The 11,317-nt window shown below is 38.5% G+C and overlaps 1 non-coding gene across 1 annotated transcript; it reads left to right on the forward strand.

Moving 5' to 3' along the window:
- Nucleotides 1–1,936: 1,936 nt before the first annotated feature.
- On the forward strand, nt 1,937–2,008 carry trnap-cgg (transfer RNA proline (anticodon CGG)). Its single transcript has one exon. It is a non-coding gene; the product is annotated as a tRNA-Pro (tRNA).
- The last annotated feature ends 9,309 nt before the right edge of the window (nt 2,009–11,317 follow it).

Below are 11,317 nucleotides of genomic sequence, written 5' to 3' on the forward strand. Positions count from 1 at the left end.
GCGGGTGAAAAAAGAGAGGGGAAGCGCTATTAAGTGCTACAGCAAACTGCTGCGAGAGCAGGAGAACGGCTCACTGAAACCAGCCCCAGCAATTCGGTTGGCCTGGGCGGAACGCGATCGGCAGCCACTTTGCTGGGGTTTACAGCCGGGGAAGCGCGCCGATCTGAAAAAGACAATTAGACAAGTCAATGAAGTGGATTCGAACCAGGGACATTGGCATGTCAGCCGAACGTTTTACGGTGTCGCCACCCAGCAGTTACGGCAATAATAGCTATAAGCACTATGAAGAGGCTCGCCACAAGCTAACACGCTGAAAACAAAAGCAGCTCGAGGGCTGCGCGGCGTCGCACCACACTGTCCCTAACGGAGATAAAGCAAAAGCTATTTACCTCGGCCTTTCAGCCTACACGCCCGACTGACCTAACGCCACCCGGGGTAACCTTCTGGCCCTAACAAAAGGAGTGAGGACGAGCTGCCACTTTAGAGCAAGAGAACAAAAGGTGCGACGCCCGCTGCTGCGCAGAGCTGGCTTAAATAAGCCAGCTCACAGCTGCGGGCGATCAGCCCTAATTGGAAGGCCTACTATTAGAAGCCTTCGTTTGCTAAGCTCTGTAATGCCTACTTCGCCGGGAACCCGGGGTAAATTCACCAGCTACCACAGGCATCCTAATACCTGGAGCTTCTTTTTGATAGTCAGCAACCAGAATAATGAACTCTGGTCTGAATGTGGAGTACTGACGATACCACAGCAGCTCATCACCTCCAGATCCACTGTAATTACAGGATAAAGTAACAGAGTTGCCCTCCAAGACATTTTCAGTGGTAGAAACTGAAGTAATAGTCTGTGCAGAGGTATAAACTTAAAAAAAGGAAAAGAAAAGTTAATTTAATTAAAAACAAATAAAAAACATTAGATTATTAAAAATACATTACATATAATATTATTTCTCACCTAAAATGACTGAAAGAAGGCAAACAAACCCAAGCAATGCCATGACTGAACCGCAAACTAGTGCAGTTAAAAGTCTGTTATCATTCTTATACATGTTTGAATCACTTCCTTTCTTCAGCTTCTCTTTCCAACAGTGCAGCTCTGTTACAGTGTTTAGTAAAATGTAGATGGAGTCTACCATCATGTGTTTACTTTCCCTCCTACATCTGTGTGCAGAAAAAAAACAATTTCCGATCCCTTCTTTAATCCCCTGCTCTTTCACTAAAGAATGTTGACTTATCAAAATGTCTCTTCAAAATGTATCACAGTGTGCAATTAGAAATCAAAGGTGGCATTAAATTGGTAAACATGTAAATTCTGTCTAATTACATGCGGTTACAAAGGTACTTTATGAAAACAGCACAAAGCTTTCAAATGCTTCCTAGTCCTGACAGTTGACTAATTAAAAGAAGTTTTTACTATTTGGAGCCTTTAAATATTTTTCATGTTTTAACTCTTTAAAAAGAGGTTATAACCAGTCTATGTACTGATACTGGGGGTTTTGATAGTTTTGTAAGGGTGGCTAAGTGGGTAGCACTGTCGCCTCACAGCAAGAAGGTCCTGGGTTCAATCCCCAGGTGGGGCGGTCCGGGTCCTTTCTGTGTGGAGTTTGCATGTTCTCCCCATGTCTGCGTGGGTTTCCTCCGGGTGCTCCGGTTTCCTCCCACAGTCCAAAAACATGCAAGTGAGGTGGATTGGAGACACTAAATTGTCCAGGACTGTGTTCGATATAACCTTGTGGACTGATGAGTCTTGTGTAATGAGTAACTACCATTTCCTGTCATGAATGTAAGTGTAAAACATGACGTTAAAAATCCCAATAAAACAAACAAAAAAAAAGTTTTGTCATGCAAGCACCGACCACACTTACCAGCTCAACCAGACAACAGAGTTTTGAAGGTCAGTCACACAGATCAAAGTAACACAAAGACTCTTGTTCTCGCTGGCTCGTTGGTCTAGGGGTATGATTCTTGCTTCGGGTGCGAGAAGTCCCGGGTTCAAATCCCGGACGAGCCCTTGTTTAGTCGAATGCTTCATTGAACTATACAAAAAACTTATCAAGTGTCCTGTTAAAATCTAATGATCAAACAAAAATGACACATGCTGATACACTGGTAGAAGTTGGTGAGCTTATGTGGATGTAAATACCTTTCATAATTTTTCCAGTCAGCTTCAAGTTTTTATTTCTTCTACAGATTTTAGAATCTTTGGGCAAATTCAAAGCATCGAAATCCAAACAGCAAGAAGCATGAAGTCAACACGACAAGATAAAATATCATGGTAATGTAAATGTTACAAAATCTCTTGTATAAGTAACCGATTAAAGACAGCATCACAACGTTTGTATTGAACAGTTTGGGTGGATAAACATGATACATAACGTAAACAGTGTGAAGCATAAAGTCAGTGGGACTGCACACAGCTCCTGTCAAATACCTCCAAGTCTTTTAATTTGACAAAGTGAGTCTTTAATGACACCTCATGCTTACACTGTTAGAAATGCTTTAATGAAGCTCTGCATTGAATTTTGTTTTGTCATGAATACACTTCCCAGTGCAACCAGTCAACATGGTTTTAATGCTAAACCACAGAGGTCAAAGAAATGGCCTGGCATCGTTGGTCCAGGGGTATGATTCTCACTTAGGGTGCGAGAAGACCTGGGTTCAAATCCAGGACGAGCCCTTGTTTACCCATGTTTAATTCATCAACTGCCTCTTCAGGTTCCCATGCAGGCCACTTCAGGTCAGTCATGCAGATCAAAGTAACACAAAGATTCTTGTTCTCGTTGGTCTAGGGGTGTGATTCTCGCTTCGGGTGCGAGAGGTCCCGGGTTCAAATCCCAGACGAGATATGACGAAAATATAGCTAATTATGTTTGAAAAAAGACGGGTTGCCATATGATCTCAAAAACATCATTTTGTAACAGGACGGGTTGTGCCTCACCACTAAGGTGCCAAGTGTAGACCTGCACCTGCAAGAACTAAAAATGGGCCCAATTTGCAGGATGATTTATCCAGGGTAGAGCAATAATGTGGCTAAAATGTCTAAAACAAACAGGGAACAGGATAAATAAAAGTTGTGGCTAAAATAATAGAAACAAAATAACAAATGAAAGACACAATCATATTGTAATGAATAAGCAGCACTCCACCCCACCAACTGGTGCAACCCACACTCAGCACTGCAGATCCCATCCAAACATAGGACCTGCTCCAGAAAGAACCATGATGCCTCTGGGGCAGCTCGCTTGTCCAGAGAGGTTATATTGTGTCGGGTAAAAAGTGCCAAGTCAAGCACAAGACAAGTCTGCATCTGTGCAGGTGAAAACCTGAACCAGATCAAGCCTGGCATCACTGGTACAGGAGAAAGTATGACACTAACAGAGGAGCCAGCAACTCTGTGAGAAAGAGAACATGCTAAGTAGAAACACTTCTATTGTAGTTCCTGCCTGTAGTTTTGACCTGTACTCAGTAGAGAATGTGTGTTTTTAATGTTGTGAGAAGGAATGGCAACATTACAAAGTGGTAAATGCTTTACTTGCCCAACTTGTTTGGAATGTGTTGCAGGCTTGAAAAGCAAGAATGAATGTGCACTAATTACTTAATACTCAGTGTCCCATCATTTTCTGATTTGGGGTTGTAGCTAATGCTCTGAGCCAGGTCTGATTATTTATGCTGTAGGGCAGAGGTGCGCAGTATGTTGATCGTACAGTGCATGCTGGTAGATCGCGACTCATTTAAACAGGTCAACTTGATTGACATAAAATGTGACCACTGTTTCTTTAATTTGGGGTTTGTTACCATAGCTACGCCTCAGCCCACCTAAAGCACTGCGAATCGAGAAAGTTTTCATTCATCAGTAGCCAGTCTGTGCCATTTTTGCATTTTTCCTTTTGTAACCTACACTGTTTGTGAAGGTGAGTGCACAACCAAGCACAACGATTTTGATTATTATTATTACTAGATTAAAGCAAATATCTCTTCTTTGTGCTGTTCTCATTTAAATACAGTATAAAAGGAAATTCTAAATCATTACAGTTTGTTTTTCAGCACATGTCTAAATGAAATAAAGAAATACAACTGATTATAATGAGTGATTCAACAAGAATGTGTATGTGAGAGAAAGAGAGAAACAACTAAATCTTTTCTGTGTGTGTGTGTGTGTGTGTGTGTGTGTGTGGTTGTGGTTAACTGATAAGGTTAAAAAAAAGAAATAAACTTTAATCTTCTGAGCTTTGAGGAACTTCACATATGTGAGTTTTTGTACAGCATCTCAATAGCTTTGTATCACTGGGTGTCTCTAAGAGCACAGTGATAGAGAGCAGAATCTGTCAGCTTTAGATTGCTGATGGTGAGTTCAGTAGATGTACTGGTTGTTTCAGACATGAATCGAGGATTATCAGGAGTGCTCTGATCTGTTTGGCTTTTTGCACCTTTATACAGTAAAAATTGTGGTGCACTGTTAGGATTTTGTTTGTACCAGTAAAGATAAATGTAGCTGCTGCTGGACTGATATGAACATTTTAGAGTAACAGTCTCTGTTTCTTTCCTGATAATGTTGGTGTCTGTTGGCCCAATTTCATCTGCAAAACCACCTGTTGTAAAGAAAAAAGAAAATAATGTGTCATTTATTAGAAAAAAATGTCAACACAATAAACGTCTTAACTCCTAATAATATGAGCATAAATTAACATAATTTTTTCTACCAAACATAAATAAATATTGTATTATTACCTGACGTTACAGTGAGAATCAGTGTTATGTATCTCCCGATATGGAGTAAGTTGCATAGTTGAGCCATTTCTGAACACAGTCTACTGAGGACTGTATAATAGTTCAGTATGAAAGTCATGACGTCTCTAAGAAACCACATACAGGATGTGCAGATGTTACAACATCACTACACACATCAATTTACAGTAATAAAAAATGTCTCTATTGTGCTGTATGAACTGGAGCATGATACAGCAAGTTTGGGGAAATTTTACCTAAATGTTTGGCAGGTGGCACCAGCAGTAGAGTAAGAGGGGGGTACAGACTTAAGTTCCTGCTGAGACATTAGTAACAAATGTGAGTGATGGTGTGCGAGTGGCCAAATGAGTGGGAGTGGGTCCAATTTACCTTAAAACAATGGGCACAAGGTGAGAGTACACCCCTGACAGGTGCCAAGCCATCACCGGGCTTCGGCCACTCCCTCAGACATGGCCAATCATGTTTGTGTATATATCCGACCGGCTGATTGCAATGCTGATAATTAAACCCTGGATCTCAGTGGTAGTGGGATAATGCATTTTATCACTGCACCACCTGAGTGCATCACTGCTAAACATCAAAAATCTTACTGTTCTGATTGTGAGGGAACTTATCAGCAGTGAGGTATTTAGAACAATCTGAACACACAGTGTGTGTTTAACAAGTTTGTGGCTACTGATTTTAAAAGAAAGGCCTGAATTAAGGGGTTTCAATAAACATTCTTATTTATCCCATCATTGTTCAATATCATTGACTTTAGGGCTCAGCTGCAATCTCCAGCTGAACAAACGCCCCACAGAGGACATTCTGATAAACTGTAGGTAATACAGTACTCTGGTTTGCATAGTTCAAATCCCTAGCAACAGTAAATGCTGTTTGAAGTTTGCACAAGGCAGCACAGAGTTCTTTTATGGCTTGTTTAGTGTAAGTGTCCAGAGATACATAACCAGCAGCAGTGATAATGCACATTATATCTCGAGGCTGATAGAACGATCTGCAGGTCAGATCTAAAGTTGTTGCGGCGTGCTTGGTCAGTCATGGTGTTTGGAATGTACTCTGTAAGCCATGTCTCAGTTAGGATAATAACTTTGCAATCCCTGAGTGATTTCTGAGTGATCCAGAGCCAATTTTTTAATCTTTAATCAATAAATTGTACTTTAAATATACTGAGATTTGTCTAAGTAAACTATAGATCAGGATTCACCAACCTTTTCGAAACAGAGCTACTTTAAGGGTACTGAGTAAGCCGAAGGGCTACTTGTAGGATAAAAACTTCCTAAATACCATAAAGTTGCATGGTTCACCTTTAATGATAATATTATGATTAATAATAATAATAATAATATATTCATATATGTGACGAGACTATCTGATCACATGTTAATCATTCCTCACAATAATTAATAACAATGATTTACCATGGTAGGAAACACACATATATTTAAACATGTAACATAATTTATTTCTGTTCATCTCAATCAGTTTTAATATTTGAAATGACTATTTGAGTCATGACATCTCTGATATTTTTGTAAATATTGTTCCTGACAGTTTTGTATGAATGAGCACATTTGTAGCATGTTGATTAAAATCACACCATTTTTATTTTTTACAAATCATCACTTCTGTACCATTTTTTTAGGAAATCATTAACAGTCACATCTTCAAATCATGTCCCGTTTGTACTTATCACTTCCTTTGTAACGTTTTAAAACAAATCATGAACTCTGTCCCATGTTACATGTTCAAATGATCAGTTAAGTAATTTTTTTTTAAAGCTACAATTTAAATGGACGTTTTTGTGACACGTACTGAAGCCACATTGTGCTGCTCTCTGCCGTCGCCAGTCGCCCCGCGAATGAAACACACACTTTTCCCAATCATTGTAAAAATATTAAGTTTTCTTTCGCTTTTTTGACGTTTTTTATTTTTATTTTTTCATGGTAAAATCCGCATCTTGCTCCCCATGCGTAGCTTGCTTGTCTCAGCGTCATGCGCACGATATAAAACACCGCACCCAGACTCAGAGCTTATATAAACATAAAACATTTTTGTTTTTAAAATTTTATATTCAGTATTGTCATTTTCAAATCTACATCAATCCAAGTGTTATTGATTAAAAAAGAACAGCAACACAAATAAAATTTTTTGATGGAGCTCTATAGTTACTAGTGCTATTTTAGAACATGCCGTGCGGGCGACTCACGTGGTCCCTGCGGGCACCGGGTTGGTGACCCCTGATCTAATCATTGCAGATGATGTGGTGCACCGGATATTAATTTTAGACATTTTAAGTAGTAATAAATGTGGGGGTGTCCTAACTTTTTCCTCACAATAAATTTCTATTTTTGTTTATTACATTTTACATCTCTACATTCTACACTCTACATTTCTTTAACCTTAAAAAAAAAAAATTATATATATATATATATATATCTTTTTTTAATAAATGTATTTATCCAGGTGTGGAGCAACTCCTCCACTTTTCCTTTCAAAACACAATCATTAGTTGGACCTTTAATAAATTATTCTAATTAGTCCAGATGTGTTTATCTGGAACTGATGTTTAAAGGTACAGTGTGTGCGTGGTGCTGTTAATACTGCATCATGGCACCATGTGTGCAGGCACTAGTGTGTGTGTGGTGCTGGAACCAGTGTGTACTAGTGTATCATGACTGTGTGTGTATTGTGATAGTTCTAGTGTATAGCCAGACTGCTACAATAACATAAAGACTCTATGGTGAGAAAAAATTATTTTAGAACATATCACACCTTAAGATGGATGGACTATAACAGCAGATTTACTGACCACTTAATGTAAAATAAATTATTGCAAAAGAATTGTACACATAGCAAAAAAAAAAAAATTAAGTGCAACAATTGGAACTGCAATAAAATTCCATATTTAAGTATGTTACTTGTAAAAGATACATTCTTGTGTAATTACAGCTTGTTTAAACTTGCACAAGAACATAAATATGAAATAAACTCTAGAACAAAAAATGAACATCGAGTTAAGTAGTGGATCTGCCAAAACATCTGTGTTGAAGTTTTTGTACAGTGCAGCTGGGTTTCCTGTCACTGTGGGCACCAGAGCACAGTAATATATTGCAGAGTCTGATACTGCAGCAGAGGAGATGTTCAGATCCACTTGTTTCATATCCTGATTACCTTTAGCAGACAAACGTAATGAGATGTTTTTACTTGGATCTCCAAAGGGAACGGTGGAAAGAAGGAACTCTGGTTTAGATTTTGGATATTGACGATACCACTGCAGATTGTTAACATTTCCACTGAAGTCTTTGTAGCTGCAGGACAGAGTAACAGTATCACCTTCAGTTACACTTTTATGTGGATCAAGTGGCTTGATTGGATCTGTTGTAGAGTCACCTGTGATAGAGAACAGAGCATAATCACATTCTGATCACAGACTAATGTTTCCATATTTCATAAGTTAACATGGTTTTTACTCACCTAGTGAAATCCACATACACATGAATATAAAGGTGAACATGATGGGTGTGTATCAGTATGAGAATATTTCTGTAAATGCTTCTCTACAGTGGTGGTAGCATCATACATTATGATAAAGCTCCACCTCATGGCACCACATGAGAGTGACAGTTTCTTCCTGGCTTTATAATTAAAGTTGCAGATGTGTTACATGAGTTGTTGTATTGAGCACATTGTAAGTAAACACAAGCCACATCAACTATACTAGAAATATTTTGTATATACAGTATGTGTTTAACTGTTAAAGCTACATCAATTATTGTACGAACACCATTTCCAAATAAACAGTTTGAACATTTTGTAAAATGCTAAACATTTGATTTTTGTTTACAGTTTTTAACTGACAAACCTGGTCAGAGTCGTGACAAGTCTGGTTCCACCTGGAAACACTGTGTACAGGACAGGAATACCCTGGACATACCACCAATCAAAGGGCTTTGGCCACTGTCCCTTTGGACATAGCCAATCATGTATGTGTAGACAACCGTCAAGCCAAAACGATTGACTTCTTGTTTCTTTGATGGCTGCATATGCCTCTCTAAAATCCAAATGTATGCCCCTGCACCAATGGTACCTTCTCACATAACCAAATTTACTTGGACGTTGCTGCATACCCATACCATGACAGATGTTTTGCTAGTAACAGTTTTGAGGGTCTTTGACATTGAACTAAACTGACACATCTGAATGATGTATCTGTGTGTAACTGGTGCTATTTAAAAAAATAAAGATGTTTTGATGAGCATTTTACGTTCCAGCAGTTTAAGTTCTGGTTTTCTAACCTCTAGAACTGGATGAATTTAATGTTTGTTCATTTTGTGTGATTTTTACTTTAGATTATAATGTTAAATATTAGTATTTTAGAATGAGTGATGGTTCTTACTAATAAACACAATTGCAGTGTAATGAATACTAAGAAATGTTAAAGCAGCTTGACATCTTAAAAAGATTTAGGAGTTAAATTGCTAGACAGATACTGTAGCTCCCTCTTCTGAGAAAAGCAGGTTCTGTCACCAACATCTAGGGTTGCCAACCGTCCCATAAAATACGGAATCGTTCCGTATTTGGAAACTAAATGTGGTGTTCCATAAACTGCTGCTCTCACTCAGCTGGCTGTAATGTTCCAGCACCCAGAGAATGTACATGAGTCACGACCAATGAGAAGCGCTATCAGCGTTGCTACGATACGCCTGATAAAGGCGCGAGATTTTAAAAATGGCAACCACCGAGCATAATGTTAGTCCGCCGGTAAAAAAAACAGAAAAGATTACAAAAATATAGAAAGGAGTGGGAAAATGACCACCAATGGCTGGAATGTGTAAGAGGCAACAAATACAAGGCCAAGTGCACCGTCTGCCATCGGGCTTTTTCTATTAGTCAAGGCGGAATTTGTGACATCAAACAGCACGCATCAGGAGAAATTCATAGGAGGAGCGAGAGGCTGCGGAGGAGACAGGGGGAGGGAGCACTCTCAAAGTTCCTTATCCACCAGGTGTCTCCAGAGGCGGATATGGTATGTATAATAATCATATTGATTTTTGTAACCCAGATCTGGTTGCTGGTTGGTAGATAACAGGGTTAACCACTACACTATGGAACCGCATGATAGATACCAGAGTTGCTTCTTTGAAAGCCACCAATTGCTTCACACTGGAAGAAGCTGAACTACAGCAAAAATTACCCTAGGAAGAAATCTAGTTTGGTTAACTAAAATTACTTAAACTAGTTGAAATTACATTGTGGAGGAAATGATCAAATTGACAGTGTACATGTGATATGAAATTCTAACAAAATATAATACAAAAAAGTAACATGCCAGCAAAAGATGCCACACAGTAAAGTTTATTCCAAACATTCCCCACTGTAATACATAACCTTAACAAAAAAAAAACAAGTATTTATGGAAAAGTGTGAGAAATGTTCAGCATTTTATGGCCCAAATTGTATGTAGTTTCAGTAGTTAACTACACACACACTTTTATAAAAATAATAATGCACCATATTTATGGTTCATACTGTATAATATAAATAGCAACATTTGAGTAGTGAATAATACAGGTATTTGCTATTTAATTTATAAATGTTATTTATATATGCAACATTACATACATCTTACAAGTTTAAACAGTTTATATACATATACTGTACTATACAGGTAGTTTTAATACAATACATAAAGTATACATATATCATATACAGTGCAATTGCATCCCTTTTTTTTACAGGTGACTGCTGCTGAACTAGCACATATCTATCATACTGTGAAGCACAACTTGAGCTACAATAGTTCTGACTGTGCACTTAAGCTGACTCACCGAACAATGAGTGACTCCAGCATTGCCAAGAAGATGTCCTGTGGGAGGACAAAAGCCAAGGCAGTAGTCACAGATGTCCTTGCTCCAAAAGCTGTAGAAGAGGTGATCAACAAATTAAAAAGAACTGAGAATCCGCTTCCATTCTCTATACAAACAGATGCTTCTAACAAGGGCAATCGCAAGATGTTTCCCTTGGCTGTACAGTTTTTCACTCCAGAAAGCGGGGTCATCAACAAGTTGATAGATTTTGTTGAAAATCCAAATGAGACTGCTGAAGGAATTGTCAATACCATCCTGAGCTCTCTTGAAAATCTGAGCCTGACTTTGGATAATGTGTCTGCATTCAGTGCATACAATGCAAATGTCAATTATGGCATCCACAATTCAGTCTTCACAAAACTGAACATAAAGTCCAACAATGACCTCCTCCAAGGCAACTGCCATGCACATATTGTCCATAACACTATTAAAGTGAAGGTTACAGTAATTAAATGTGCAAATATTTAGTGACTAGAAAAGGTTGATGTAAAATTTGATGGTAATTTATTAAAAAAATATATATTGTTAATACAACAGGTCAATAAAAGTCTTCATTCATCATTAGCATTTTAGATGGTGCACTGTCACCTCACATTGATCAAAGCTCAAGGGTTTGATTTCCAGGTCCGGGTCCTTTCTGTGTGGAGTTTCCATGCTCTCCCAGACAGTTCTCTCGTTGTCTGGTTGAGAGGCAGGTGTGTCCTGTG

The sequence above is a fragment of the Trichomycterus rosablanca genome, unplaced genomic scaffold, assembly GCF_030014385.1.
Source record: "Trichomycterus rosablanca isolate fTriRos1 unplaced genomic scaffold, fTriRos1.hap1 scaffold_128, whole genome shotgun sequence".
Classification (NCBI taxonomy): domain Eukaryota; kingdom Metazoa; phylum Chordata; class Actinopteri; order Siluriformes; family Trichomycteridae; genus Trichomycterus; species Trichomycterus rosablanca.